Source organism: Lemur catta, chromosome X, assembly GCF_020740605.2.
Source record: "Lemur catta isolate mLemCat1 chromosome X, mLemCat1.pri, whole genome shotgun sequence".
NCBI classification, from domain to species: Eukaryota; Metazoa; Chordata; class Mammalia; order Primates; family Lemuridae; genus Lemur; species Lemur catta.
This window is the reverse complement of record NC_059155.1, coordinates 46,751,755-46,760,462: the sequence shown is the minus strand read 5'-3', so window position 1 is coordinate 46,760,462 and position 8,708 is coordinate 46,751,755. Positions and strand designations below refer to the sequence as shown.

Genomic DNA, 8,708 nt, shown 5'->3' with positions numbered 1-8,708 from the left:
CTTTGTATATTTTATTTATTTTTGTGGTTTAACAATTTCTTTTATTTTTTTTTTTGAGACAGAGTCTTGCTCTGTTGCCCGGGCTAGAGTGAGTGCCGTGGTGGTGTCAGCCTAGCTCACAGCAACCTCAAACTCCTGGGCTCAAGCCATCCTCCTGCCTCAGCCTCCCAAGTAGCTGGGACTACAGGCATGCGCCACCATGCCCGGCTAATTTTTTCTATATATTTTTAGTTGGCCAGATAATTTCTTTCTATGTTTTTAGTAGAGATGGGGTCTCGCTCTTGCTCAGGCTGGTCTTGAACTCCTGACCTTGAGCGATCCACCCGCCTCGGCCTCCCAGGGTGCTAGGATTACAGGCGTGAGCCACCACGCCCAGCCTTAACAATTTCATTTCACAGACAATTTTGATTACTTTTGAAAAATTACTTCCAAGAAGTGTTCTACTACTTTTACTTTTCAATACATCAAGCACTTCTAAATATCTAGCAAAACTAAATGTTTTATATAAGAGTTTGTCCACTATGTACACAGCACTGTTAAATAAAATTGCACACACATAACAATGGTTATAATCTGAAGGACTTTTTATTTTTTTATTTCAAAATATTAAGGGGGTACAAATGTTTTTGTTACATGGATAGCTTGTATAATGGTTAAGTCAGGGTTTTTAGTGTGCCCATCAACGGAATAGCATTCATTGTACTTGATGGGTAAATTTATATCCCTCCTTGCTTCTTGGTTTCCAATGTCCTTTACATCTCTTTGTGCCTGTGTGTACCCATCGTTTAGCTCCCAGTTATTAGTAAGAACATGTGGTGTTCGTTTTCCAATTCCTGAGATTCTTTACTTAGTATAGAGGTCTCCAGCTCCATCCAAGTTGCTGCAAAAGACATTATTTCATTCATATACTGTGGTACATATACCATAGTACTCCATGGTGTGTGTGTGTGTGTGTGTATACACACACCACATTTTCTTTATCCACTCGTGAAATGATGGGCACTTAGGTAGATTCCACATCTTTGCAATTGTGAATTGTGCTGCAATAAACATTTGAGTGCAGGTGTCTTTTTGATAAAATGACTTTTTTTCCTTTGGGTAGATACCCAGTAGTGGGATTGTTGGATCAAATAGTAAGTCTACATTTATTTCTTTGAGGAATCTCTATACTGTTTTCCATAGAGGTTGTACTAATTTGCAGTCCCACCAACAGTGTATAAGCATCCTTTTCTCTCTGGATTCATGCCAACATCTATTGTTTTTTGACTTTTTAATCATGGTCATTCTGACAGGGGTAAGGTGGTATCTCATTGTGATTTTAATTTACATTTCCCTGATGATGAGTGATATTGAACATTTTTGCATATGTTTGTTGGCCTTTCTCTATCTTCTTTTGAAAAACTTCTGTTCATGTCTTTTGCCCACTTTTGGATAGGGTTGTTTGCTGTGTTTTTGTTTGTTTGTTCTTTGCTGATTTGCATTCTTTGTAGATTCTGGATATTAGCCCTTTGTTGGATGTATAGTTTGCAAATATTTTCTCCCATTCTGTAAGTTGTTTATTTGCTCTGTTGACTATTTCCTTTGCTGTGCAGAAGTATTTTAATTTAATTAAGTCCCATTTATTTATTTTTGTTGCTGTATTTGCCTTTGAGGTCTTAGTCATAAATTCTGTGCCTAGGCTGATGTCTAGAAGAATTTTTCCTATGTTTTCTTCTAGGATTTTTATGGTTTCATGTCTTTTATCCATCTTAAATTAATTTTTCTATATGGTGTTTCATTCTTCCGCATGTGGCTATCCAGTTTTCCCAGCACCATTTATTGAATAGGGCTTCTTTTCCCAAGTGTATGTTGTCTGCTTTGTCAAAGATCAGTTGGTCCTAGCTATATGGCTTTATTTCTGGGTTCTGTATTCTGTTTCATTGGTCTATGTCTCTAGTATTATACCACTACCATGCTATTTTGAATACTGTAGCCTTATAGTATAATTTGAAGTCAGGTAATATGATGCCTCCAAATTTGTTCTTTTTGTTTAAGATTGCTTCAGGCTCTGTTTTGGTTCCAAATGAATTTAGGATTATTTTTTCTAGATTTGTGAAATGTGACATTGGTATTTTGATGGGGATTGTATTGCATCTATAAATGACTTTGGTCAGTATGGACATTTTAACAATGTTGATTCTACCAATCCATGAGCGTGGGATAATTTTCCATTTGTTTGTGTCATCTACAATGTCTTTCATCAGTGTTTTGTAGCTTTCCTTGTAGAGATCTTTTATCTACTTGGTTAAGTATATTCATAGGTATTTTATTTTCTTTGTAGCTATTGTAAATCATATTGAGTCCTTGATTTAACTCTAAGCTTGACTGTTATTAGTATATAGAAATGTTACTGATTTATGTGCATCGATTTTATAAATTGAAACTGTGCTGAATTTATTTAGCAATTCTAGGAGTCATTTGGTGGAGTCTTTAGGATTTTCTAGATATAAGATCATATTGTCAGCAAACAGATAGTTTGATCTCCTCTTTCCCAATTTGGATGCACTTTATTTCTTTCTCTTGCCTGATTGCTCTGGGTAGAATTTCCAGTAGTATGTTGAATAGAAGTTGTGACAGTGGGCACTCTTGTCTTGTTCCAGTTTTTAGTGGGAATGCTTTCAGCTTTTCTTCATTCACTATGATGTTGCCTGTGGGTTTGTAATATATGGCTTTTATAATTTTGAGGTATATTCCTTCTATGCCCAGTTTGTTGGGGGATTTTTATCATCAAAGGTGCTGGATTTTATCACATGCTTTTTCTGCATCTGTTGAGATGATCATATGGTCTTTGTTTTTGCTTCTGTTTATGTGGTAAATCACATTTATTCATTTGGATATGTTGAACCATCCTTGTATCCCTGGGATGAAACCCACTTGATCATGGTGAGTTACCTTTTTGATTTGCTGTTGAATTCAGTTTGCTAGTATTTTGTTGAGGGTTTTTGCCTCTATGTTCTTAAGGGATATTGGTCTGTAGTTTTCTTTTTTTGTTGTGTCCTTTCCTGGCTTTGGTATCAAGGTGATACTGGCTTCGTAGAATGAGTTAGGAGGATTCCCTCTTTCTTGATATTATGGAATAATTTCTGTAGGATAGGTAGAATTCAGCTGTGAATCCATCTGGTCCAGGGCCTTCTTTTGTTGGGATATTTTTTTATCACTGCTTCAATCTTGCTGCTCATTATTGGTCTGCTCAGGATTTCTGTTTCTTCCTGATTCAGGCTCGGGAAATTGTGTGTTTCCAGGAATTTATCCATTTCCTCTACATTCTCTAGTTTGTGTGTATAGAGGTTTTCATAGTATTCACAATGACATTTTGTATTTCTGTGGTATCAGTTGCAATGTCTCCTTTTTCACTTCTGATTCAACCTATTTGAGTCCTTTCTTTTCTATTTCTCGTTAATCTGGCTAGTGGTCTATGATTTTATCTTTTCAAAGAACCAACATTTTGTTCGGTTGATACTTTGTCAGTTTTTTTGTTTGTTTGGTTGGTTGGTTTCCATCTCGTTTAGTTCTGCTCTGAGCTTTATTATTTCTTTTTTTCTGCTGGCTTTGAGTTTGATTTGTTCTCTTTCTTGTTCCTTGAGATGTGACATCAGGTTGATAATTTGTGATCTTTCTGTCTTTTTGATATAAGCATTTAAGGCTATGAACTTTTCCTTTAGCACTGCTTTTCATGTATCCCATAGATTTTAAAAGCTTGTGTCCCCTTTGTCATTCAGCTTTCAATCTTAATTTCATCATTAATCCAAGGATTGTTCAGCAGCAGGTTGTTTAATTTCCATGACTTTGTGTAGATTTGAGAATTTCTCTTGGAATTGATTTCTAGTTTTATTCCACTGTAGTCTGAGAAGGTACATAGTATGAATTCGATTTTTTTGATACTTATCTGTGGTCTAAGAGACTTATTGTGGCCTAAGAAATGATCAATATTGGAAAATGTTTTATGTGCTGATAAACAGAATGTATATTCAGTAGTTTTGGGTAGAATGTTCTGTAAATGTCTGTTAGTTCCATTTTTTTCCAGAGTCCCATTTAAGTCCAGTGTTTCTTTATTGATTTTCTGCTTCAATAATCTGTCCAGTTCTGTCAGTGGGGTGTTGAAGTCCCCAGAAATCATGATGCTACTGTTTATTTCTTTGCTTAGATCTAGTAGAATTTGGTTTATGAATCTGTGAGCTCCTGTGTTAGGTGTATATATATTTAGGATTGTTATGTCTTCTTGTTGAATTGCTCCCTTTACCATTATATAATGACCATATTTGTCTTTTTTTTTTACTGTGTTGATTTCAAGTCTATTTTATCTGATATGAGAGTGGCTACACCTGCTTCCTTTTAGTTTCCATTTGCGTGGAATATTTTTTCCATCCCTTTACCTTGAATCTGTGTGAGTCCTTATGAGTTAGATGGATTTCTTAGAGACAGCATATACTTGGGCTATGATTTTCTCATTCAGTCAGTCAGTCTGTGTCTTTTCAGTGGGGCATTAAGACCATTCATGTTCAGTGTTAGTATTGACATGTGGGGTATTGTTCTGTTCATCACGTTGGATGATACCTTATTTTGTTTTCCCTCTTGTGTTATTATTTTATAAGAGGTGTGAGCTATAACTTTTAGGTGTTTTTACACTGGTGGGTATCCGTTGTGCTGTTCCCTGTATTGTGCACTTTTTAGTATTTCCTGTAGGGCAGGTCTAGTAGTGACAAATTCCCTTAGTGTTTGCTTGTCTGGAAAAGTCTTTATTTCTCCATCACTTATGAAACTTAGTTTTGCAGGATACAGAATTCTTGGCTGGCCACTGTTGTTTAAGAAGACTAAAAATGGGGCCCCAATCCCTAATGGTTTGTAAGATCTTCGCTGAGAAGTCTGCTATTAGCCTGATGGATTTTCCTTTGTAGGTTAGTTGTTGCTTTCATCTTGGAGCTTGTAGAATTCTTTTCATTCATTTTAACTTTGGCCAGGTTAATGACAATGTGTCTTGGAGATGTCCTATTTGCTATGAATCTTCCTGGTGTTCTATGACCATCTTTTATCTGGATATCTGAATATCTGGAGATAGCAGAGAAGTTTTCCTCAATAATTCCGTCAAATAGGTTTCCCATGCTTTTTGCTTTTTCTTCTTCTCCCTCAGGGATGCCTATAATTTGTATATTGGCTCACTTCATATAGTCCCATATTTCTCTGAGTGATTGTTCATTCTTCTTTATTATTTTTTCTGCATCTTTGACTAACTGGGTTAGTTCAAAAGCCTTGTTTTAAAGCTCTGAGATTCTTTCTTCTGCTTGGTCTAGCATGTTGTTGAAGCTTTCTGCTGTATTTTGAAATTCCTTAAATGGCTCTTTCATTTCTTTAAGTTCCGTTATATCCTTTCTTATGTTGTCTGCCTTGTTAGTGACTTTTTCATTTTCTTTCATTCATGTCCTGAAATTTTTGTGCGGGGGGGGGGCTTCTTTGTGTTGATCTGCAACTTTCTCTTCAATGCCATCCATCTTACTTGCCATCCATATTCTGAATTCCACTTCTGACATTTCAACAATTTCCTTTAGGTTGCAGTCCATTGCTGTGGATCTATTGTGATCCTTTGGGGGTGTCAAACTAGCTTGCTTTGTCATGTTGCCAGAACTTTTTTGTTGGTATCTTCTCATCTGAAACCTCTTCTCTCAGTTCAAGGTAGATAGGTTTGTGGCACATCTGTTCTCCTATGCTGGGAACTTTCTTACTTAGAAGAAGAAGTCCCTAGATGGCACTTCTGTGTTTTTTTCTGGAAGATTGATCCAGCAGGAGAGGGACAGATGCACTGAGAACCTGTATTGCAGCTGTTCAGTGTTGTCCCATTCCTCTGTGATTTTCACAGTCCAAGCTGGAGCTGGATGATCTTTGTGTGGAGTTGTGGGTTGTTCCCCCAGGCTACTGTTAGATACTTGGGTGGGGGCTGGGTGAGTCCCTCCCCATGGAAGCTGGTGTTGGGGGATATTGCTTCCTGCGGCAGTGGCAGTGGCAGCTGGGGTGGGCAGCTGCTGGGGCCTCAGGGCTGTGGCCATGGTGCCAGGTGGCAGTGGGGCAGCCTGGGTGCATAACCTGGGAGCCAGCAACAGTGCAAGAGCCTCAGGGGCAGGTCCATGGGGTGAGGCAGTTGGATGGGCACCTCGGGGGCATGGCTGTGGGATTTGCAGGGGCAGGGCCTTGGAGCCGGGTGGTAGTGTGGGAGCCTTGGGGGTATGGCTGGGCTGCCAGATGGCTAGGGCTCTTTTCCTGTGCAGGTCCCACTGAGGCAGTTACCACAGGGTTTCTCAAGTGATGTCAGTGGCACTTGTTCTGTTCAAATCCCCTGTGGAATGGAGGGATGCTTGGCTCCCAGTCATGGGGTATGCAAGAGTGTCTGCTCTCCCTGCACACACCCCCAGCTTGGCAGGGGCAGTGTGGAGGTAGTTACAGCAAAGCCAAGCCCTAGTCCAGGTGCTCTGGACCTGAGAGCTCAGAAGGTCATCAGTTGCAGCAGCCTGGGAACGGAAGCCACCATGTCCCTGCTGTGTCTGCTCTCTGGTACAATGTCTCTGCACAGTCTTCCAGTAGCTCCCTGACCAGTCCTGAGGTCTGCAATAGTGGTGGGGGCCCCTTCACAGCTCAGGTCGCAGTGTCTGCTGGGGGAGTCTGGAGCCTCAGGGTTCTGTCTTCCTATCTTTCCGCACGTGTGGATACCTCTTCCAGATGTCTTCCAATCTTTCCAAGTGGGTCACCCCATTTCCCTCTCCTTCACTATGTCTCCCATTACTTCTCTGATAATTTACAATGCTCTCTCCAAGAAGGTCCATCCATAGGTGCGCATCTACGCAACTTTCGAACCTCTCCTTGAGAGCAGCATGCACGAGCTGCTTCTAGTCTGCCATCTTTGCCCAATCCCCTTCTTTGTATATTTTAGATAACAGTACTTTATCATATATGTCTTTTGCAAATATTTTCTCCCAATCTGTGGCTTATCTTTTCATTCTCTTACAGCGTCTTTCACAGAGCAGAATTCTTAACATTAATGAGTCCAGCTTATTAATTATTTCTTTTATGCATTGTGCCTTTGGTGTTGGATCTAAAAAGTTATTGCAATGTAGTTTTATTGATTGTAACAAACATACTACTCTGGTGCAGGATGTTGATAGTGGGGAAGTTGTGCATGTATGGAGACAGGAAGTATATTGGAACTCTCTATACTTTCCACTCAATTTTATTGTCAACCTAAAACTGCTCTAAAAATTAAAGTTTATTATCAATAATTTAAGAGAAATTGTCAAACTCTAGATGAAGCTAAGATATCAAAATTATAAATAACCTTATAATCAAAGTTAAAAAATTCATTATCATATACAGGGTCATCTAGATTTTTTTCTGGTATTATCTTATAGGTGTGTATAGTTTTGCATTTTACATTTAGGTCTGTGATTTATTTTGAGTTTATTTTTACGAAGGGTATAAGGTCTGTGTCTAGATTCATTTTTTGGCACGTAGATGTTCAGTTGTTCCAGCAGTATTTGTTGAAAAGACTATGTTTGCTCCATTTTATTGCCTTTGCTCTTTCGTCAAAGATCAGTTGACTAAACTTATGTGAGTCTGTTTCTGTGCTCTTTATTCTGTTCCATTGTTGTATTTGTCTTTTTATTCACCAATAGCACACTGCCTTAATTACTGCAGCTTTATAGTAGTGAGTGGTGTCAATCCTCCAACTGTTTTCTTCCTCTTCAATATTGAGTTGGTTATTGTGTGTCTTTTGCCTCCATATAAACTTGAGAATCAGTTTATTGATACCCACAAAACAACTTGCTGTGATTTAGATTGGAATTGCATTGAATCTATCTATCAAGTTGGGAAGAACTCACATCTTGACAACATTGAGTCTTCCTATTCATGAACATGGACTATCTCCCCATTTATTTAGTACTTTGATTCCTTTCATCATAGTTTTATAGTTTTTCATCATAGACATCTTATATACATGATGTTAGATTTATATGTAAGTATTTAATTTTAGGTGGTGCTAATATAAATGATAATGTGTTTTTTAAAAGCACTTTATTGATGATTGACGTAAAAAGGACATATTTAGTATGCACAATTTGATGAGTTTAAGATAAACATACTCCAAAAATATGGAAGGCTTCATAAATCTGCATGTCATCCTTGCACCTGGGACATGCTAATCTTCTCTGTATTGTTTCAATTTTAGTAAATGTGCCGGCAAAGCAAGCACAATAGTAATGTGTTTTTTAATTTCAAATTCCACTTGTTCATTGCTGGTATGTAGGAAGGCAGTTGGCTTTTGTATATTAACCTTGTATCCTACAACCTTGCTATTATCAGTTATTAGTTCCAGGAGTTTATTTGTTGATTCATTCAGATTTTCTACATAGATGATCATGTCATCTGTGAACACAAGCAGTTTTATTTCTTCCTTCCAAATCTGTTTACCTTTTATTTTTCATTGCATTACCTAGACCTTCCAGTAAGATGTTGAAAAGCAGTGGTGAGAGGGGACATTCGTCCCTTGTTCTTAATCTTAGTGGGAAAGCTTTGACTTTCTCACCATTAAGTGTGATGTTAGTAGTAGGTTTTTTGTAGATGTTCTTTATTAACTTGAGGATGTCCCCTGTATTCCTAGTTTGCTGAGAGTTTTTTTTTTTTATCAT

General features: G+C 38.1%; 1 non-coding gene across 1 annotated transcript; it reads right to left on the bottom strand.

The window, feature by feature from the left end:
* Nucleotides 1–8,165: 8,165 nt before the first annotated feature.
* On the bottom strand, nt 8,166–8,272 carry LOC123628945. The gene has a single exon (XR_006731824.1). It is a non-coding gene; the product is annotated as a U6 spliceosomal RNA (small nuclear RNA).
* Nucleotides 8,273–8,708: the final 436 nt, after the last annotated feature.